At 42.5% G+C, this 23,539-nt stretch overlaps 1 long non-coding RNA gene across 3 annotated transcripts in view; it reads left to right on the top strand.

The window, feature by feature from the left end:
* The window catches only part of LOC311436254, a 237,430-nt gene that overhangs the window by 147,196 nt on the left and 66,695 nt on the right, over nt 1–23,539 (top strand). For 2 of the 3 annotated variants that reach the window (XR_014692692.1, XR_014692694.1), the window contains exon 5: nt 18,891–18,992. This is a non-coding gene — a long non-coding RNA (uncharacterized lncRNA). Of the gene's footprint in view, nt 1–6,239; nt 6,392–13,209; nt 13,359–18,890; nt 18,993–23,539 lie in introns of all 3 variants that reach the window. The other variant, XR_014692695.1, reaches the window with a different exon arrangement.

Below are 23,539 nucleotides of genomic sequence, written 5' to 3'. Positions count from 1 at the left end.
GTGCCTTCCTAAATTTAAATCTAGGAAAGCCATCTTCCACTGCAGCGTGGGTTAGGTGGGAGTTAACCTATGCTGTCACCCTCTGTTTTCTGCATTCTCCTTCTGGGAAACACAGCCCCACTTGAGTAGAAGTAAAATGGGTTTATTAACAAAGATGGTTGGGGAGAGGAAGTGTTTTAAGGCTACCTGGAAATTTTAAGTTGGAGGCCATGTGGGACTTCACAGGTACCGGCACAATGCTTTGCCTTAAAGCAGCAGAAGGTTAAGGAGCGCAGCGTCTCCTGGATATCCATCCCTACAAGCATGGTTGCCAAGGTTATTGTACGTAAGCCAAGAAGTCCATCGTTCCTGTTTGCTAACAGGTGCAGCTCCAACCATTTAAAATATTTTCTGTGGTTTTCACACACGGTGGTTTGTGTCAGAAGGGCACAGGTCCCTCAGACAGTGACTTTCACAGGCCTTGGTAGCTGTCACCTCACGGCAGCCTGGAGCTCAGCGTGGCTCAGTTTCTCCTGGGAGCATCACAGGCTGAATTTGTAAGCCTCGAGCCTGGGCTCCTGTGCCGATTGTTGTTTCTGTGCTGCTCCCTTTTGTATCGCAGTGTGATGCTGACCCAGGAGTTCACGGCATGCTGACACGCACCAGACCTTTGAAGAGCATAATACTCTCAGCAGCTTCAGACAGCGGTTGTTCAGCAGCAAGTGAAGTTGGCCAGCCAGTGAGTCAGCTACACACACACACACAAATCCTCATCCCATTTATCGCCGTTATCTCCGGGAACCCATCAACTTGCCTAGCAAACGGCTTTCGCAGAGGGCTTTGGAGAGCCATCAAGTTCAGCTTGCTTTAGACAGCTTTTATAATGGACCCTGTGCAGGTCAACCACAGGACTTGAACTGGGGAATTTCAGAGCATTAGTGAGCCAGGAAAGGGCAAGGGCTGTCATTCCGCAGCAGTAACAGAGTCATTAGTGACTGAGGTCAGCGAGCAAGCAGAGGAGGAGGGAGACCACACCAAAATGCATGGAAAGCTGTAAAGCAGTGGGAAATCCATGTAAGGTGTTTTCCCCTTTCACACCGTGCCCTGCTGTCACACCTTCCTTCCTCGGTCACAGGGGAGATAGCCCAGCAAGGAGGTGTGCAGAGGTCCCCTCCATGCCAGCCCTTTTACCCTTTGCTCTTCCAGCAGTTGGACTGGTGTGCTGGTGGGGTGGACTTCAGCCCGTGAAACAAGCAGATGTAGCATCTATTAATGTATTAACCTGGCTGACCAGATGGCAAAAGGCTCCACGCTGCCCTGAACTCTCTGAGAAGAGACTAAATTGGGCTAAGATTCCCTAGTCGGGGTGAGAAATGACAGAGGGAGGATTACAAGAGACATTTTATGAAATTATGAGACCTGGAGGATGAATGGGAACCTTTAGTTTGTGGCTTCTTATTAAGTAAGTGGGCCTCAGGTTAAAGCAAATAAAAGGAAGGCTTTCTCTTTACCAGGTGTAATTAAATTGCGCATGCAAGTTGTTGCTTCAGGATACCGTGGGGGTCAGGAAATGACATTAGAGACATTTGTAGAGTGTACGTCAATCCATGCCTAGTAAACATTGCGGTCCATCCTGCCGAGGTCTTCTCCTGCTGGGACGATTTTTAAACTTTGCACAGCCAATATGAGGGGAAATACCACTTTCCTCTCTGCATTCCTAAGCATCGGTGCTAGCTGTTGTCAGAGACAACATCCTGGGTAGAATGCTTGATGTAAATCTGTGTAGCCACTTTGATGCTTTTAAGACGTTTTTGATCCATCTCTGAATTAAGACGTGGGGTCTGCAGCTTGGTACTTTGTAGCTTCAACCTGTCAGTACAAAACTTTCTAATGGGGTTAACTCACTGCCCAGCCAGTGGACTAGGGAGGAGAGGGACGAGTGATTTAAAGTAAATTGTCCAAGAGCTGTCTTCTCTGATCTGCACCGTGTACATCCTGTTGCTATTGCGGCAGGATCTTCATGGGAAAATGAAAACACAGAATTTCATCTAAAGCATTCATTCTCCCAGAGTACTTTAAAGCAGACATGATTTTATATTCACAACACAAAAACTTGATCCATTCAGTATTTCACTTGAGCACGTCATTTATTTTCAATCTCCCTCTGAGTAAAGAAAGGTACTACAATAATAAATGAAAACATAAATTCCTTTGAATTGCTGTTCTTTTCTTACTTTTTATATTGCTGCTGAGATTTTTTTTTCTAGCATTGGTTTCTCTTCCTGGACCACTTTCTGGTCTATCCAGTCAAATTTCTTCATGTTGGCATTAAGAAGAGAAAATTATCTCTAAAATGCTGGTGGGGAGGGGTGGGGGCACACCAAATATTTAAGGATTGTTATGGAGAAAGTGACTAACTCAGTAGCTTGTGGGCATTCAGCAGGACTGCCTTCAGCTGCATGTATAACCCTGTGCATTTTTATTCTTCATCTCTCATATCGAAGGTAATTTCTCATGACTGTTTTGGAAAAGTGTGTTCAGCTTGCATGTTGCATCATGATTTTTCTGTGGAAGTTCTTGATACTGTCCTGTTTGTGGAACAAAACCGAACGCCAGAGCCTCAGCATTTGTGATGAAATACAGTTCTTGTTTTCCACATGGGCCTGCTGGTGACATGGAGATGCTGGCAGCAGAAAGCAGCTGTTGTGGCACAGATTGTCAGGAAAGGAAACCCAGACCTTGGGCTTTCACTACCCTGGGCTTCTGGTGACAGGCGCCCAAATTCTCCTATGAAGAAAGGCTGAGAGAGCTGGGGTTGTTCAGCCTACAGAAGAGAAGGCTCTGGGGTGACCTTCTTGCAGCTTTTCAAAACTTAAAGGGGGTTTATAAAAGAGATGGAGAACAACTAAAAATTGCCAACAACATGAAGTGGTCGTAATCCACAGTATGGGAAACAAATGAGGCCAACAGGCGTGGGCTGCTGTTCATGAGGCAAGAAGGAAATGATGCTTTTACGAAGTGTTTTGTTCAGGAAGCTCTGTTAAGATTCACCAAATACTTCTTTAGATAAATAACTGTTCTCCTGCCATTTCAGCTACGCGGTAGATCAACTAACTGTGGGTTGGCCTTATCTTGTAAAACTGAGTCAGTCGCTGGAAGAAGTGGGAATCTTTGCAAGTCCTAGGACATATATTAGAAGCCTGTAGACCTTTCGAGTTGCATGTTCGTTACTTGGTAGCTGAAGTGTCTGACGTATTTTTCCCAGTAAGTGATGCTTTTTATATAACTGAGGAGCCCCTTGAGGGACAGCTTAGAGTTCTAAATTGTTTATAAATTCTAATTAACCTTTACTTCAATAGATGCTGATTTCTGCTAGGTTAACGTATACTTGGGGAACAGTAAGAAGCCTCCATACGGCGTGCTGCCTTATGCAGAACTTGTGACTAAGCACAGCATTTCAGTTGCTTTATCAAAAAGCTCTTCTAAGTTTTCATTTTATTTTATATATATATTTTTTTCCATTTTATTTTCCTGATTGCAGTTGCCAACAAAGTTGCATGAGAATTTTCATGCCACGCAATATTACCTGCAGAAAAGCACTACCATCAGAAAGCAGGGAGACAGCAATGGGTACACCAAGGGCCAGATTTAAGGGAGGAAAACATCTACATGTCTTATAGGCATGTAAATCCTTCTCAGGGTCTGAGTCAAACTCCCTAAGTCTTTTTAAAAGCTATTGGCTCCTTAAGGCCAGATTTTTAGCAGTATTCGTGGGAGTGTTGGGGGACTGTGAACTCTGGTCAATTCAGCATTAAGCACTTCAAGATACAGATAAGTACCTAGTCAGATTTTCAGAGGATTTTCATAATATTAGGTACTTAGGCATTTTTCAAAATTATGCTACTGTCTGTATCTGCATCTTTAAGCCCTTAAATACTTCTATAAATCCAGACCTAACATCTTTAGGCTGCTTCTGCATGTTAGACTTCAGCATTCATATCTTTCTTTTCTGGTGAAACTAAATAAATGTCCTACTTTCTGGAAATCAGCAGGAGCTAGGCAGAACTTCTGAAGGTCAGACTTTGATTAGTAATGTTCTTAGCTCCCTGAGGTTTGTTGCTTTAGGTCTGTTAGTAAATTTTTTCTTGAGTAAATTTCTTACGCTGCTTGGCTTCACACTCAGCTTCATCATGCAGGGTTGGAGCCTCTGAATCATGCTTGGGATATAGCCCTACGTTGGCACCCCAGGTTGCTGATGTCAAGGGGAGGTGCAGCAGGCCCAAATTCCACATTTGGGAGCTTAGAGAGAAAGCAGCAAATGGGCCAACATGTCCAGGAGTTTTTAGTCTCTATCTGCTTCTCATTTCATAGATGTCAGCTGAGGATGAGCACAAGACTGGAAGGCATTTAAGTATTAGGGTGATAAGGGGCCATAAGACTTGGGTATATGTCAGGTTTTGGAGAAAAATAATGTTACTTCTCTTCCTGATAGCGTGAGTGTGTTGATAAGCCCCGAGGGATCATACTGCTCTCTGACAGCAGCATCCAAGATCCCCCCTCTGCTCTGGGGGCATTTCATTTCGGAGAAATATAAGTCGAGTAATAAAAGCTTCCTCCCCACCCTCCTCCCAGAGCGATTCCTCAGCTCACGGCTGCCTGTCCAGAGCTACGTCAGTACTGCTCCGGCATTCAGCCCAATAAAAATTTTGTCAGGGAAGCATAAAGTCCCTGTCAGATCTTTTCCATTAAAAATCATTTTTATAGCAGCGAGCTGTAACCAGCGTACGGCCGCGGAGCGAAAGTGTGAAATGATGAGAAATTTGGACAGTGTTATCAGCCAATGGGGACTCGGCGGCAGGCCACTTAGGATGCCTCCAGAGTCCGGAGCGTGACAAGCAGAATATTTTTCACAACAGATTATAATGTAAGAAATTTATTACAGGTCTCCAAGGGGAATAGCCCACACCGCTGATTCCGGTCCTGCCTCCCAGATATACTACTCAGATAATATAAAGTCATAACTCCCTTTAAATTATTTATGAGCCTGTCCCACCTTAGATTAAAAAATATTTCTACTGGAGACTTCCAGGGTTAATATCTGTAGCCTTGTGTTTGATTTGCTGAAATACACAGTTATTCCTGTTGTCAACAGGAGGTGCGTAGCATTTTCTTTTTCTGGTAAATACAGAGCCGTAGCTGGCTGTGAACTCATCAGAAACAAGACATGAAACCATGACCAGAACACGTAGATCTAATCGTAGTCAGTTACTGTGTACAGCCAAGGTGGAGTAAATCTATTCAGCGAAAAGAATTTGCATTGTGGGTGCTGACTGAAATGAATCTGATTTCATGGGATAGCTCTGTTTAATCTTTCAGGATGGATCACGATGACATGAACCAAACTTGACGTTCATCAGATTAATTCCTCATTTTCTATCCAGAAGTAAGGAACGCTGATAACGTGCAGCAGATTTGTAGTAGGCAGCAATGCTTGAGTAACAGACAGTGTACATCAGCTAGCAGTGCTGAGCATTCATGGGAGGGCACACTGTGCAGTGACTGAAGAATTGGGGAATCACAGAACGGTTTAGCTTGGAAGGGATATTAAATATTGCCTGGTTCCAGCCCCCTTGCCATGGGCAGGGACATCTTCCACTAGAGCAGGTTGCCCAAAGCCTCATCCAACAAAAATGTAAGTGCTCTGAGCTGGTGGCTTCCTTTGTGAAACTGGAGAGTTAACAAAGCTGTGCATGAGTTGGTTTAAGAACAAAGAGCGCGTTGTGATCTGCACCATAGTTCAGGCTGTCATAGAGCAACCAAGGATGCTAGAAATGTAGCAAAGATTTATATCTTTGGTAGAAATGAAGAGTTTATGAGCAATGCAGAACTAATCATGGGAGAGATGCTAGATGACATGCTTTGAAGGTAGCAAATTGTTTGGGACAAGGAGAGTCATAATGAGAGATTTAGCCACATCTGTCTGCAGGAGGTTTACCTTTGCCTTCTGAGCATTTTGTGCCTGGTCATTATCAGATACAAGATGATGGGCTTGAGGGCACACAAGTCTAATCTGATCTATCATTTCTTCTATCAGCTACTTCCAAACAGCAGTGATCTTCATTTATTTGCCATAGGTTAGGAGAAGGGAACCAGAATGACAAGGCTGACCAAGATTCAGTTTAACAGTATACTCTCCTAGGGACCATGTTTCTTAATAATGCAAGAAAATATCTGCAAAACTTTGTTCCCTCTGTTTTCAGTGAGGCTTCATGGTCATACTGACCACGAGCTGTTCCAAGGAGCCTCAATGGTGGTACCCGTGCTGCAGAACTGAGCAATGGTTGCATGGCTTCTTACTATTTCACCTGTGAAAGAAGGTAACTGCTGTGAAAACCATGTCCATGCTGCACAGGTAAGCTAAGAGTGAAATGAATGTATCAGGGTGTTCATCTTCAGCAAGGTTTTAGCTCTTAGTAGTGCTGCCCAAAACTCGCTCTGTGTATGATTGCAGATTCTCTGTTGTTGTGTGAAAGAAGAAAATAAAAATATGCTAAGTGACTTGCAATAATAGTGAAATTAAAGGGAAAAGTGATAAAGCAAGATAAAGGAGATAATTGCACAGCACCATAACCTGAACGGAGTTACAGGTTACTGTCTGGTTGGAGAACTTTAGCTTGTGTTGCAGAATGCTTAGGAGAAAGTGGCTGAGGTCAGTGCCTTCGGGGTGGAGGGATTGTGTCCTGGTAAAATCTGACTGACACAATCTAGATAGTCGTCATATCAATTTACATCATTAAACATCACTGATACAAAATGTATGATATATGTGCAGTATTCGGGGTAGGTGATTTTTAAAGGTGAAGAAGGCCAATGGGCTATGGAAGTGAAGGAATTCTGTTTTTCTTCTGGTGAGTCCAGTTGTGACTGTTTTGTTAGCCAACTGTAGAATACAGTAAATAAAAGAGGTGCTTCCTCACCTGAGGAAAGGAAACCTTGTTTGTTTTAGCTACAAAGAATGGACAGACTGTCCTGTGGATTAAAAGGGAATAAAATGAATGTAGACAGTATTCCCAAAGCTGTCTCAATCCCTTAGGGAAGAAAAGAGGAGAGATTGGGCAGGAAGGCTGCAGTGCTCCCAGCAATGGGGGTGCACTTAAGAAAGCTTCTACTACATATCACTCACAGTGTAACACAGAGGTGTGAGGACATATGTCTGACAGGCCAGCTGTCTGGTGGGATAACTCAGCTGTTGAGGGAGAGAAAACTGCTGTTGATTTAGTCTTACTATAAGAAAGTTGAGAATGGTCATCACTGATGTCCTTTACAATTGTCTAGTTGAGTTTAGTGCGACTCTGGACAAAATATTTTCCTTGGCTTTGTCAGAACTGTAAAAGAAGGGTCTGTCTGCAAGCACACAGCTCTGCAGGACTCCCTATTTTCATCAAAGACCAGGTGGAGTCAGGTCAGGGACTGAGAGGAAGCAGAAATTTCTCCCTAACATGCTCTAAAGGTGGTGTTTGCTTAAATCTGCTTGGCAAGGACATTAGACCACCAGGAACGTTTCAGTTCTGATGGATTTAAACATCCATCAGTGCTTTTCCTTAATTGGGTCACTGCGCTTACTGCTGGAAGTGGGGCTGAGGGCTCAAACTAGAAAGAAATTGCTTGTCATGCCGTCTTCCAAAGGAAGGTTTGCATGAAATAGCTTATTTTTACTGTAAATTGTGTTGTTTGATTCTATATCCTGATGTATCGGCAATTTTATCACTTGGACGTCTTGATTTATTGGTTTTATCTTAACCATGACCTTAATTTGATCATCACATTGTTCTGTCTTTAATTAGCTTGGTAAAATTGTAGTATATTAGCTCAGTGATGTGCTACTTTAAGTGCCTCTTTGCTTGCTCATCCTCTTCAAAAAAAATCGTTTTAAGAAGTCGACGGAACAGGCTTCATCTGTCAAATTTTGCAGTATGGATACTGTATTCAGGGGGTGCAAATAACCTTTGGTAAAGAAGATTGCAAGCCAGTAGCTTTTGAGACCAACCTAATATCCAAGTCCCTTGGCCTGACCTGCTAGACAAGAAGCATCTCTGTACCAGAAGCCATAGAGTGGTACAAGGAAAATAAGCCATTCCTGAAAGCAAATTCACAAGCAGAACACCTGCTGAAGTGCTCCCATGTGGTGAGTTGTACGGATTGAAAAAAAAAACCTCTAAGATCATCTGGTCCAACCTTTAACCTAGCACTGAAATTCATTCATTAATTAACGTGCAGTTAATCACTCAGATGCTGCCCAGAGGTCTCTGTTTTCTGGTACCAAGGATAATTCAGTTATGTCTAGCCCCTAGAAACAGCCCCAAAGAAATGTTGGGAGGTGTCATCATAAAAAGCCACCCAACTGCGTGCACAAATACACAGTTACATGTGCACAGCCACACAGATGCTTCACGATTATATAAGCCATTTCAAATATTTGTGGGGTGAGAGATATTGCTGCTGTCTTACAAATGCTCAAACGTTCAGTAGCAAGTAAGAGGTGAAAAGAAACTTTGGGGAAATACAGTTGAAACTGCTCCAGAACTTGAGGTTTCACCAAGAACTTCTGCCTTGTGACTGTGAGTACAGGATTTCACCTTGCACCACTGCAAAAGCTGTTGTGAGAAATACCCGGGGTTTGTGCTCTCTTGGTGTGCTGTCTTCTTTTGCTGCGTCTTAGACTTTTATGCTTGCATGTTGGCAACAGCATTTTGCTATTGATACATGCTCAACTTTTGGTCAAATATGTGTTTATCAGAAGGCATTTAAAACACGTACAGAAAGCAGACTGAGGGTGGGAGAGTCTTTGCTACTACTTAAAATTGGAAGTTGTTTATCTAAAGCAGCGTTTGGGTGCAGCAGGCACACTTCAGGCCAGATTTTGAATCCATCACTCCATGTGGACTCCACAGATACATTCACAGGAGTGGAAAACTCAAACAGGTAGAGGTAGGTGCTGTCTAATGGAAAAAAAAAAAAAAAAGTTTTTAATTTCTGCTCTAAACAGTGTTGTTTGAAGCTTTTCACCAATTTGGAGTGAATAAGCTCAAGCTCTGTTACAGCTTTGGCAGAATTTGAGTAGCTCCAAGTGGGTTAGATTTTTGTTAGATTTTTAACTTCATTTGGATGCTTACCCATTTTTTTCTGCTATATTAAATAGACCATCTAATATATTTTGATTGGTAATGCAGCCTGAAACCTCCTCACTTAAAAGCTTTATTGTTACCAGAAGTGTGTGTTTTCACACTGTGATGGAGAAAAAAGGAGCTTTCTGGTTGGAGGCTGGAGTTTCCAAACTGAGAGATCAATAAATTGCCTCTCTTTTTATGACAGACCTGAAATTTCCACTCTGTGTGCCCCAAGTTGCTTGGGGATAGTGCTCTCTAAAGGAGAATTGAACTGTCACGGTGGATGAGATGCCAGCTTTCAGTCTGCTACTGAAAACCTCAGTTTTGGCAAGGTAGGAAAGTAAGGCCATTTATTAAGATAAGCAAAAGCCATCAGCGTGTACAAACTCTTGCCGTGCTGGCTTCTGGGTGGCTAGTTCATATTTATTCTACTGAAGGCGCTCGTGTCCTATTTTCCAAAAGCATTTTCCATTCTCATTTCCTTTTTTTTTTTTTTTTTTCTTCTGTCCTATTTATTTAACGTGAAAGCCGGCTAAAGCATGATAGCCAAGTGGAATCCAAGTGAAGGAGCATTGTTTGCTTCTTCATAACCAAACGGAGAAAGGTGTTACACGGAAACAAGCCGTCTGCTACTCAGTGCCACAGCTCTGCTGCTTTCAGAGAGCTATTTGAAGGCATCCAGTGGTGCCCATATTCCAGGCTGCTTCTTAGGAGGAAATAACCAGTCTTAACTAGGAAGATACTCACAGGTATATAATAATGCTGCACGTATAGTATCTCCGTGACTTAAAATTGCTGTGAAGTTGCCCTTCAGCGGTGTGCGGAGTGTCTGAGAGAAGCCTTAGTAGAACTGATTGATTGTGTTGAAGAGAATGACTGCTGCAAAGCTATTTCTTTTCTTTTATTGAAGAGCTGGGAGTTTGTGTCATGTTTTCAAAAGCATCAGTTACCTGTCTCACGCTGAATCTGTGTGACAGGGCTGAAAGCTTCGTGTAATTTGTATTTGTGCATTGGTACCGTGAGAAAGCGCCCTGCCAAGGTGTTGCATCACTGGTGTGCAGGGCCTGTTTTCTGCCAAGGAGAGCTGAAAGTCCTCAGGCTGCACTGTTTTGGCTGATGACCGTGTGTAATTCAAAGCTTTGCTTAGTAGCAAAAGTTTCTTCAGACCTTCTTCATGCCTAGGTAAGGGTGATACTGCAAGTTGCAGCCTTCTGCCTTAAGTAATTGTGCATTTTACCCCTCAGGCACAACCTTTCGCGCGTCTCCAACGCAGAATGTGCCTGCATCACTGCTGTGCTGCAGATGAAGATGTGAGGGGGTGAGTGGCTGGTAAAGAGGGCACTACGCCTCCCTTTTGTGCCCAGGGATGCAGACAGGCAGCGTATGCAGCCCCGATGTACCTCAGTCAGCATAGCCCAAGTCATTGCAGGGAGGAGCTGAGCTGTACTTGTGCGTGGAGCATGGGTCCAGGGACACAGCTGGGCATCTTTTGCCAACAAAATGCTGCCTCTTCCACAGAGCAGGCAGGAAGAGCTGCAGGCTGTTATATTTACTGCAGAAATATTCTATGGCTCTACGTGTGTGTAGGTCATTAACAGAGTGCCATCTACCGGCCCGTGGTGTCTGCGTCATTAGGACAGGTGAAACGAGTGCTGTAGCTCACATCACATGGCTGCCAGGTGAGCCCTGAATGCAAAAGGGACGGTCTAGCTATAACTCTTCAGCTGGTCACAGCTTTTATTCCTTTTCCAGGCTTTACGAAGTCTGTAGCAATCCCCACATGCTGTGCATGGCAGAGCTGAGTCCCTCCCCAGGTTTCCTTTAGGTCCCTGTTAGGCGCTAGATGGTTGCTATAAGGTCTCCCCAGAGCCTTCTCTTCTCCAGGCTGGACAAGCCCAACTCCCTCAGCCTGTCTTCATAGGACAGTTGCTCCAGCCCCTTAATCATCTTTGGCCATCCTCTGGACTCGTTCTTATATGTCCCTGTCTTTCTTGTGCTGGGAGCCCCAGAGCTGAACGTAGCACTCCAAGTGGGGTCTCACAAGAGCAGACTGGAGGGAGATAATCACCTCCCTTGGTCTGCTGGCCACGCTTCTTTTGATGCAGCCCAGGATGCAGTTGGCTTTCTGGGCTGCAAGCCCACACTGATGGCTCATGTTGAGTTTCTCTTCAACCAGCACTCCCAGGGCCTTCTCCTCAGGGTTGCTCTCAGTCCATTCTCCGCCCAGCCTGTATTTGAATTTGGGATTGCCCCAGTTCAGGTTCAGGACCTTGCACTGGGCCTTGTTGAACCTCATGAGCTTTGCACAGGCCTGGCTGTCAAGGTGCCTTTGGAATAGAGTGCCAGCTTGCCTGGACAAACTGATTTGATGGATGGTTGAGATAACTTGTTTAAGGGTTGTGGTATCACATAAAAGGGGGTACATACTTAGCTTCTGCCAAACGTACTGCACATATTGTTCTTCTTATGCATGACCTCAGCTAGGCTCCCTTGGGTCTTTAAATACTTGGGTGAAGAAGCTGGGAAGTTCAACTGCAGCACCAAAGAAATGCAGTTCACGAGGTTTGTGTTTTTTGTTGTTGTTTGTTTAATTAATTCAATAAACGTATATGATGAAACAGGAGCCATATCAAAGCAATCAGCACCAGGAGGTTCTTTATTCTTTTTTTTTTTTTTTTTTTTTTTTTAATTAGTATTAAATCTAGCTTAGTTCATGCTGCTAAGCTTTATTTGTCATGCAGAGCAGATTTCTGTGCAGCACAGGTGCAGGCTGAGAGGATGGCAGGGGCCATCCTGCCTGTGTAGGAGGCAGGTAGGTCTTCTAGCACTTGGGAAAGGCAGGGTACGATTGGGGGATTTGTAGCTCAGAGCTGTAGTAAAAAGCGGCTGTGTTTCTTTCTGTTCAGAAGAGAAGAGGAGGTAACTTTTGCATTTCTTCTTGTGGAAGTCCTCTGACAGAACTCTGTAACTAAAATTTGTCCTGCTGCTTCTTTTGGTTAGGAGAAAGCAGTTTTTCTGTCTTGCAAAAATGTTGGACATTTAAAGGATATATGAAAAAATCCATTCTGCAGTAAGAGGAAACTAGAGCCCTAGAAAGTTTTTCACCAAGAATAGCAGGTACTAGAATAGACTGGGTGACTTGTTCAGGTGATAGAAACTCCTAAGCTCTTGTTAGAAGAAAGAACCGAAACTCAAGCCTGGGCAGACACCCAAACCACACAGATGTTCCTGAGGAAGGTCTTTGTCCCTCAGGCGTCTGCTGTCCATCCACTCTTGAGAATCACGGTGACAGCAGCTCTCCTTACAAAAGAATTTGGCATTTTTCTGCTGGAGAGATGTATTTTCTAAAAGACTGCCATATGTCTTGAGCACACACTTTATTTAAACATCCAAAATATTGAAATAAGAAGCTGCTTGCAGAACAATCGCGTTATCATAAAACACACCCTGCTAAGAACATGATTTCTGTTTCCATTTAATGTGAGGCAGTGCTCCTCATTATTCTCTCTGCACACCGAGCTTCATCTAAATCAAATTGAACTGAAAAGGACAATAGTCCCATTGATTTCTAGTACTAAAAATAATGCATAATAACCTCACTGTACTGTCAAATCTGTTCAGTGAATGAAATTGCTATCACAGAAGACATATCATTATTCATCAACTTTATTATCCCCACCAAGCAGGCTGGTATCTTCATTCAGGTCATTTCTATGGAACCTGACTTAAGCAAGAAGTGACAACATGATCGGTGTTTCTTGGTCACCCGTGCACATCCAGGAGGTGTTCAAACATCTTCGTTCACGTGAGGAGAGCGGGGAGGTGCCTCCTGCTGAATGTGTAAATGGGGCTGGGCTGTAAGGCATGGGAATCTGCAGGTTAGTTGAGAGTAGGACTAGGTGAGGGCATGCACAATTTTGTTTTCATATTTTTAACCTGTAAGCAACTGTGCTTGCAGCAAAGATTCTTGGTTTAAAAGCACACAAGATTAAAATCACAACTAATTTGCTCTATTCTACCAGCTAAGTTATGAGCTTTTTGTTTTCTTGCTTGTTCAGTACAGGGGAAGTCCTGTGGTACAGCACCCCAAGAGTCATGTTTGGAGACAAGGAGTCACTGTTGCAGTGGAGGTGCAGCTGCCATAATCTGGCTTGGGTTCCCAGATGACATCTCTCTTCTCTGAAATGCCCTATGACACAACTTGATGCACAGGTCTGTGCTGCTAGTGTTGGTCATTTTTAGGTGATAACCACCTTGTTCTGGAGGGTCTTCTGGAGACCGTAAGAAGTAGGAAGTCCGTGGCATCAGTAACATAGAAATTGTGGGAGCGTTACTCAGGGAAAGTGCTCAAGCCAGGTTCTGGTCAGAGAGAACCACTAACAAATACTGACACCAATTATGGATTTTATTGTATTGTATTTTTACTTCTTGCATTATTCTTCTTCAAATGTTCACTGTGAAGAGTTTCTGATCTAACATACCCTGTGCTTTATAACAGCTTTATCACTTCCAGCTGAAATCCAAAACTAATCTCCACCTCCTTCTTGGTGTTTGCATTTGCACTTCCAGGGGACCTACTGCAGAAGGTCAAAGGTGCCATGAGTGGGGCATGTTTCACTGGTTTCCAGGTCTGGCTGCTAATGGGAAATACTGGCACAGGAATGCTCTTTCACTTGGTCAGCTCAGCCTCTCTTGTAAGTTCAGGCAGACTGCAGGGTTTGGGGTAAGGAGAGGTAGCTTCCCTGTTAGATGGCGTTGCAAAAGGATAGGAGCTCTGGGAAACAGAGCAGATCTGTAGCTAAATGCAAGGCCAGGATGGCATGCAGCCCATTTAGAGCAAGAAATTTCTTTGGCTCTCCTTGTGGTGCAGACTAATTCAGCACTGAGCTGGCCCTTTGCTTTGTGGGACCGAGGTGGCACCTGCTGCAGAAGCGTGCTTCATACAGCAAGGCTAGTTGGTAATAACCCAGCTCTTGCGAGCTCCTGGCCGCCGTCAGCAGCCATATTTTCCTAATAACCCTAAAATATGTTTTGTTTTAATGTGATTGTGGCTATTAGGTTGAACCTTTCCCACTGTCGGGGATTTCTGAAACCTTAATTGCTTTTCCAGCTTAATTGCCCCTGGAATGAGATCAGGAATTAGCCTTTTGCTAATGGGGAAATATTTGAGAGCTGTTATGGCTCTGAAACTATTATTTTTAGACCTAAATTAAGATGGGGAAATGAGATGCAGATAGCAATCAAGGTTTCACCATATATACACTAGAATGCACTAGGAATTACAGGATTAAATGCAGCCTAAAATGAGCCCAAGAACCTGTTCCAAATGAGTGTTCTTGAGACGAAACGCCCAGCACATTCGCCCAGCTACACGCAATCTCGATGCTTATTTTAATGCGAAGGTCTTGCTGATAGGCCTCAGTCCATTAATAAATTCACTGGGCTTATATATAAAAAGGACCCAAATCATTCTTTATTGGAATAATGCGGGAAGATTTTAAGGTTTGCATTTTTCCCTCGTCTTAAAGAAAAACTACGAGATTGAATAATGACCTAATCGGTTTTAGCAGCTGCTCTGCCAGCATGTGGAGAATTCATGCGGTATGTCTTGTCATTGGGAGACTTTAACCATTTTTGAGCACTTTAAAAGCTCTGGGAAGCAAGGCAGTAATACCTTGCAGTACTTCTGAGGCATATGTGAAATTCAGGTTTCAGCAGACACCGCTTAAAGCACAGCAGTTGTGAGAGTGAAAACTCGAGTGTAGCAAATTAGCAGTTTTATTTTATACCCCAGTCAATACTCAAGGATAGAAAACCATGCCAGAAAAGCACAGCATGTGATAAAAATGAATGTTATTTTTATTCTTAGGAAGAAACTTTCATAAAATAGTTACTAGTGTTGCGATTCTCATTACTTACTGATTTGTTTAAAGGACCCTTCTCGTTCGTGGTGGTCCCTTTGACAAGAGAAACCACGCAAAAACCAAGCAAACAAAAAAAGCAGAGCCCTCAGTCAAAAAGTCTTGCAGTTCAAGCTGATCATTCCGCGTGTTTAGGTCATTCAATCATCTTTCCACCAAGACTTTTCAATTTGTGGGGCCTGTATAAACTAATATTTTGAGACCCTGTAGAAATGTAACATATGGTTCTTTAATTAAAGGCTGTCAAAATGCATATGTGCGGTATGACCTAACTAAGATTTCATTGAGGGGAAAAAAAAACACATCACTTAAACCTGAATGTAAACAATTCTTGCTTGTTTTGGTGAAGCCAATGGAAAAAAAATCCCACAAATTAGTCTCTAGATCTTGCATTGCTTTTCTCTCTCTCTCGTCTCCTTTTACCCCATAAATGGGGCTGTTCCATGCTGGAGACCTCAGAAATCCTTCAAACCCTCTGGGAGAAGATATGCAAACATTCAGCTCAGAGACAGAGACAGGAAAATTAACTGGACCATCCTGGTGCAAGCAGGTGAGCTCGGAGACCTTCTCTTTTGGGAGAGGATGGGGAAAGACACAAAGGGGCCCCCTGGATATGAGACCCACTGTTTTATGGCTGAACATGGTGAAAAGGGAGGAGAACTGATTCAGGCTCCATGATGGCACGCTGGTTGTGCTGGCAATGCACCACTTCTGTTTCTACAGGATAAATAACATAATTTCTAGCAAGTCTGGGAGCTAAAGCGTATCTGGCTCTGACAGGGACAATCAGATTTATGTAATTTTCTGACAGACAGTTAAGCTTAAAGCTGTATGAACTGGAAATGCACTGTCAAGTTAATATTTCAGAAGCCGAAGGTTTTATGAGGCAAGACACTTAGACCTCTTCTCACAAAGATGCTGCTGCTTTCTGCTGTGTTTCTAGAGGTCCTCAAACGTTGTGCAGCTATCAGACAAGATCCTACACATGCAAATCTGATCCTTATTAACGTTAATAAAAGGAACATTTCTAATGAGGGGCATGTTTGGACTATGCCATGACTTACAGGCTTTGGACTGTGTGTGACAGGCAGCAGCAGCTCTCCTCCTTTATTTGCAGCAGGAACACTAAGCATGTTTGAAGCTCCCTAATGCAGGAGAGATGATACAAAATGACTTAAAAGCTGAAGTTGGGTTAAGATTTTCCAGCCAGTGCGATGCTCTGAAGGTGTCCAGAAACGTTATGGCAGTTCCTTATCGCAGCCCCCTTATTACACTGTTCCCCTCAAGTAATTCAGGAGTTTCATGGATTTTGGCACAAAGCCTCAAACCTAAGGTTTAGCTACGATGTGTAGGTGCCAAGGCCACAAGGGACATGTAAGGCTGAGCTTGATCTACTGCAAATAATTCTCCCATCCTTGTCCGTCTGTGTCCTGCCAGGAGGGTGGGTTGCTTTATGCTTACTGGCAAACAACCTGGAGATGCCAAACAGTCCTAAGACTGTTGATGTGCTTTTTAATATATATATTTTTTTCCTCCTGAAACTTCATAATTGGAAGAGTTTCTCTGGATGACTGGGTTTGTCACACGGGTATTAGTGCAGGATCAAAACCAGGAGTTTTGATACTGTATTGTCCACAGTTCAAGGGGCACTCATATTTCTCCTTGTGTTTGATGCGTGTGGCATAGGATGAGGACAAAAGCTTGAAGTGTACGAGTCTCTGTCAGGGTGAAGAACACAAATAGTTATGTTACTTAAAAACTAAAAAAGCGAAACTCCTCTTCTGAGTAGCACAGCTTGTGCTCCGACTGTAATTCTGCCGCAAATTACAGTACTTTAGGATCTTCTTGCTGGAGGCAGGGCTTAAACCTAATTTTCCCTCTTCTTATTATTACACAATAATTGTACCTGTTTCTTCTGCATTCTCATCAATTTTCAGTGTAAGGGTTTAAGCAGCTATGATGATAGCAAACGTATTTAAAGATGACAGATACCTTTCCCCTCTACAATCACAATCTACTGTGTTTGCTGTTGTTGTTGTTTTTAATGAAGTAGTTCTGAAACCTGAATGTCTCCTTAATGCTTTAATATCTCCTTCAATTACATACAGCACCTCAGAAAAGAAACAAGTGTGCAGGAAATGAGCAAAGGAGATGGTATAAGGAGTACAGCAGCGAGAAGAGGCACAGGATTACTAAAAATACTTCTATTTTTGTCTTCAGATGTAGGTATTCCACTTGACCTATTCCACTTCCCTATTTATCTGTCCAACAGCAATTGACAGGAACGCATTTTGAAGGCTTGTCAATTGAAGTTAGGTGCCTTCCTGCAAGTTGCTGTGTGCTGAGGAAGTGGGGCTCAGCGTGTAATTGTAGCGAAAAAAAATAAATAAAAAGGTAGTTTCTGGAGTCATGATGCTCTTCTAACAGTTTGTTTAGGAGAAGCAAAAAATAAAAAAATAAAAAAAAATCCCTTTGGGAATTTGTACAGTATAGCATAATTGTGTGTCTCATTAAAATGCTCTTCCCTTTATTATCCTCGCGTTTACTACAGTAGGGGTTTTGTTTGATGTTGTGATGATTTATGAGTGCTTCTGAAATGGCAGAGAAAACAGAGTTTTGGGGAAAGGAGAGATGAATGATTGCCCTTATAAGACTAAGGGATGCAGAACTGTAGGTTGGCAATACTTTTGCAGTTTGTAAAACTCCCGTTATTCTGTAGTCTTTCTGTGGGGTACAAATCTGTAATCATCAGTGCTGAATGCACATTTTTCTGAGCAAATGTTTTACTTCGATTTTAGGTGTGTTTCTGGTTTGAAGGGAGGGAGATTTACTTGGTGGCGGTATCAAAAATAGATTTGAAAGAAGCTTAGGAGCATTTAAAATATTAGTGAACCTCAAGCAGTTTAGGAAAATTGATGGGATTTTATGAAACGCTTCAGTGTCGTTACAGGAACATTTTTCTCACCCTCTCCCTGTCCTTCACTGCAATGTTACCTGAAACTTTGTAAATGTTGGCGATGATTTCTTTTGGTTTGCTGTTTGAAAATCTGAATGCAGGTGGTCCCTCGCCAAAATTGACCCTATCTCAGTAAAACAAGTGGCTTAGCTTTCTTCATTTCAGTGGAGTAAATCCAGAAATTAGTGGCATGCTGGTGATTTGAGCATGTTACGTGTTGAAGGTGAGGTTAGATTACGTTTGTATGGAAGCCACAGAGGTTTTGTGCAAAAGCTTTCTTGTTAATGTGGCTACACCAGCTTGGATCAGAGGAAAATATTCCCCTTGACCCAAGTAGAGCCTTGTTGCTTACATGAATTTTTGATAAGATCTTTATATCTGTAAATTTTCTGTTTACCATTTCCTATTGATTTTCTTACAAATCCTTTGTTTGTAATCTGCTTGCTTACTTTTTGATGGATACTTTAATAACACTTTTTAAAAATTTAATTTTTATTTAATCCTTCCTATTTCTAATTACCCATATTCTGTAACATTTTAAAAACAGACCAGAAGCTTTGGCCCTGTGTGCCCTACAGTATGTTCAGCCTTGTTTAGGCTTACTGCAACGCTGCAGTCAGAGTTCTTGTAGCCTTGAGGGAATTTTCTTGTGTTTCTTAATTTAATTAAGCATTTCCCATTAAGTTTAATTATATGTTAAGATGGAGAGTTCTTCCTGACCCTACAACAATAAGCGTTTACAAAACAAAGCGCGGTTCTCACAGAATTTCTTCTGGGACATCATCTTGTTTGACAGAGCAAATAGTTTAACAAAGATTTTAATATTCTGTGTTTTTGTAAACCTTGTTTCTTTTTATCTCCATTCAGCTCACTGGAACGAAGTTTGGCAGACAAGTTTCCACAACGCAGTCGTTATTACTATCAAGAAGTAAGGATCACACCTATGTTGTCTGATGTTGTCCAGTAGTGGTAAGTTTGCATTGGTGCAGTGCTCACCCAAACATTTTGACTCATAATCACTTCCTGGGGATTGCCCATTCTCTGTTTTGTGGCTATGGCAGTCAGACTGCCATAAGATCCTTCAGTATTTTAAAAGAGTATTGTTGCTGGTATGTCACCAATAACTGATGTATTTCCATATTTCTGCTCCCTGGGGTAACATTTTTTCCTATATCTACATGAGAGTGATTGAAGTTACAGATTGCTCATTGATCTGTTGGCCAGGAGCTATTTCATACTCTGTTTCAAAGTTTTGCATTTTGGGGCTTTTGTGTTTGTTAAAGACAGTTTGCTATTTAAGGAAAAAAAAAGTGACATGAGAACTGTACATCTCACATGCTAAACGCAAGCTTGCTGAAGGAATTTCTTGAAGGCTGTTTCTGTAGTCTCCCAGCTGGCTTATGATAGCACAACATGAAATTCTAGAAAGAGCAGAGTCCCATCAACATCACATCTGTTCAGATCACTCGCTTTTTAGCTTCCATGCTGAAGTTCATAAATATGAAAGGAAAGAAGGCTCACAGTTCTGTCTGATATGCAGCACATTTTATGGTATCAAAATTTACTGTAACTATTTTAGTCAAATACATTATTCTGGCATGACCTAGATATAAACACAGTAATTTTACCTTTTATATAAACAGCTTTTCACATTAAAAAAAAAAAAAAAAGGTTTGTTTTACAGTATTTATATGCACAGAAATGCCTGCTATAAAAGGTAAGTTCCTGGCTGTGTTGGTTTTAGTGGTTTTCACTATAAATTGTCTTTATAAAGCAAGGAGGCTTGGAGCCAGCCCACCTTGCTTTCTCTCCCAGGTTGAGCTGCTCACAACAGGTAGGAAGTATTCAAAGGACGTTTGAAAGCAAATTGTCTGTGGGGAGAAGCTGTTTCTTCTCCATGGTCTGTGGGAGGTATGGCCTGAACTGTTGGTTTTAGGGGCTGCATTTTAGTGTAGGGCTGAGCTTGGCCCTCATAGTCTCTGCAGTGTCTTTTATGAGTGGAAATGTTGTAGGTGAGAAATACCCAGCCAAGTCCTATACCTTAAAAAGTTGCTCCAGTTCATGAAGTGATATTCATAGGCCACATCACAGGGACAGGCTTGCTTTGCCAAGATTCAGAAGGTGACAATACTTTGAGAGGAGACTTGCTTGGTGCCACACTTGCACATAGCTTTCAGGATCAGCAGACCAGAGCCTTGTTGGTTTTACGCTGCTGTGAGCACAACGTTACCATTGCATGTGGATTTATCATGGTTCTTGTGGCACCTTTTCCCACTGGTCTTGTCTGAATCCAGCCAAGTAAGTCTGTCCATTTTTCTTAAGAAAATGTGACTGAATACACAAGGCAAGGTAGTCTGTTGAATAAGAAGATCCTGATTTTATGCAATCATTTTTCAAGACAAATCCTCCTTTAAGATCTTTACGTGGGTTGTTTCTGTCTTTAGCTCCCGCTCTTTGGAAGGCTAAGCGTTGAGTCATGTCTATTGGTGTTTGAATTTGTAGTTTAAGGTGATCTGATAATGATAAATGTAACTTTCCTTCCCCCAATTAGTACAAGAGCAAATGCTGCAGTCAGCTGCACATTGTATGTATTTCAAAAATAGTGAAGAGAATTTGTTTCTTCCTTTGTTAAAAAGCTTCAAGCTTCTAGTAACTATTACTAGTTTTCGAACACTAAAATTTTGTGTTTTTATATTTGTATATAGGTTTTATATTTTGCCTAAAAAAGTTTTAGCTGAAACATAATATAACACATGCCAAACATTTGTGGAAAGGTGGTATTTATTTTTGGGCAAAGAGCAGAAAGTCAGCAATGAAGGTACCAGTTCTCTTTTTAATGAAGCTTGCTCCTTAGCGCTGAGGTTATCACCTTTTGACTTAAAAACATGTGTCATTGGTGATCCACTTGCTGCTTAATAAAACTTCTGTTCTGATGAATTAAAAACGGGTTTAAGATTCCATGTCTTTCCAAACGTGCCACGAGCACACACGGTTACTTTGTCTTGGAGGTAGGGATATTCACACATTCTCAAGTACCTGGAAAATACCATAGTGGCTGTACCGTATTGTGTTTGTTAGGTACACAGGTTTGTTAGGTCACACAGATGACCTCCTGGCACTGGATCAAAATGACTTTATCAGAATTCAGCACTGCTGTTCAAGCGTCTGAAAAAGGGAACACTGAAGTGTTAAAATAAAGCCTATACAGCTGGACCCACAGAATGTCTAATTTTTTACCTGAGATAGGGAGATTTTTCTCTTGTCACTTGATTCCTCACACCCGCCCCTTTATTCTGCCTGGTTGAAAACAGCATTCAGGGAAAGAACAGCACATGGAAAAAGAAATTCTGCTAGAACTGCACGTTGTGGCTGGTAATTCGATGCATTTCTTACAGCCATATGGCTGAAAACAATATGGTGAACCCATCTGTGTAGAAAAGCTAGCTGAGACATCATGGGACAAGCCCAGTAGCAGGGCATGTGAAAGAGCAGGTAGAGCAGAGGGCAGGCTGAGCATGTCTGAGAGCAGGTTTCCTGGGGCAGCAGAGACACTGGATGGGTGCGTGGCGGAGGAGGTTTGCAGCTGGAAGAGCCCAGTGCTGCCTTCTGGCTGAGTCACTGAATAATGCATTTAATAATATTAAAAAATATGGAGCAAGCAGCAACCAGCGTGAGAGGCAAACAACTTTATCTGCTTCAAGGAGACGTTAAGGGATTATTTTCTAAGATGCACTTTTGAAGGAGTGGGTATTGAATTGTTAGTGCATGCTGTGTACCTTTCCCTCTCTCTTTGAGTGCCCGCACTGGGTAGTCTGGACAAAGATGCTCTGCTTCATACTGATGTTACAGCAAGAACATGCATGAGAATGGGGCTTCACTTGATGATTTGTGTTTGTCGTGTTACTAAGCGTCTGGTTTAGGTTTCTTATTTTTACTCCTATCCACGTTTTCTTCTTAACAGCTATAGACCTTAAGCATGGAGCCAGTAAGGGTTAAGGGTTGGTGGGATGTGCAACACACCATAAGAGCAGAAACATCCCTTCAGCAGGCTAGCTCAAGTAGCAGGGCTGAAAATGAAGACATTAAGAGGTGAGGTCTGTACCCAGTTGCATTGCCTGGGTTCCTTCTCCGACTATCATAAACTGTTTTATTATTGCTACCTATACAAAGAGTGCTAGTGGCCACTCTGACCCATCATTTTGTGAGCAGAGAGCAAAGAAAAATCAGGTCTGTGTCTGCAAGATCATGTGTGTAGTCAGTTCCTACCCAGGAAATGATTGTTGGCTGTCTGGTTGAAAACTGAGAAAGTATTTTGCTAATTGTTTCCAACAGAGGAGTTGAGCCTTAGTGTGCTGATGCCTTGATTTTTGTCTTTCTACATGCAGCATTCCTTCGCTATTGGTTTCTGAATTATTTTTGAGCCATTGTTAGCTGCAATCTTAAACTGATGACACAGCTTTTCTGAGAAGGGGGGCGTTGGAAGCCGTTCGAAAATTGATATCGCCAACCTTAGAGGACCAATAATTGAAGTGGTTTCTTGCGAGTGGTGAAATCAAATTAGCAGCCCAATTTGCCTAAGATTTTCAAGTGGGGAAAAAAAATGGCACTCCTATTTTTGTCTGTGATCACTGCCTTGAAGATAAATGACTTTGCTCCTTGCTGCAGGCCAGTGTACGTAGCCTTAGACACTACACAGTGGTTTGTTTTTTTTTGTTTTGTTTTGTTTTGTAATTGATTTTTTATCAGAAATTTTCAGAACAATTTCAAACCCAAATATCTTCCCTCTGCCCTTTTATTTCTTACTTGCTCTCTGCCTGATTTGGCTGTCAGTGTAGTGCACTGACAAATAAATCATTGTCAGGGCTCAGCTCCCCAGTGCCCAAGTCATGAGTCCCAAACTAACCCTGCGGTGCTGCAGAGGTCCTTACTGCACAGCTTCATCAAAGCTTGCTGACTTTGCGGCATCCCATTGTGAAGGCAAACACGCCTTGAAAGACACCATCTTCCTTCCACAAGAAACGACTAGAAACCGAGGTGCTGTACAATGCAATATAAACACATTTAACACCAGCAGTGTGACTCCTTTGCAAGGCACATGGCCTGCTGGGTTAAGCGCTGGTTGCCCATTTCTGGGTGACCTTGAGCAAGCAGATTCCACCCCAGTTTCGTTGAACACTTGCTGCATACCTGGCTCTCAGTTCTGGGTTTTTCTGCCTGATTTCCTGTGTTTAGTGCTGATAAGCCATCCTGGAAAAGCCTCGTTTTTTTCATCGGGGCCAATTTCTGTGGCTTGCCCTCAGAGCAAGGGAAAGATACAGCATTGCAACTCACAACTTCACTGCCGCCCTTTGAAAGCCTCGCATGAGGTTCAGAAGATGCTAGATCATTGCTAAGTGTTTTGCCTTTGTTCCTTTTCCAAAGCATTAAAATCTGACCTTGCAGCCTGCAGAGGAAAGCTTCTTTAAAATACAAACATGTTTAATGAAAGTTGACAAAACCCAGCAAAGCCTCAACTC

This window comes from Aythya ferina (assembly GCF_964211825.1).
Source record: "Aythya ferina genome assembly, chromosome: 4".
Taxonomy (NCBI): Eukaryota; Metazoa; Chordata; class Aves; order Anseriformes; family Anatidae; genus Aythya; species Aythya ferina.
The sequence above is the reverse complement of the archived record's forward strand: the minus strand, read 5'-3'. Positions and strand labels throughout refer to the sequence as shown.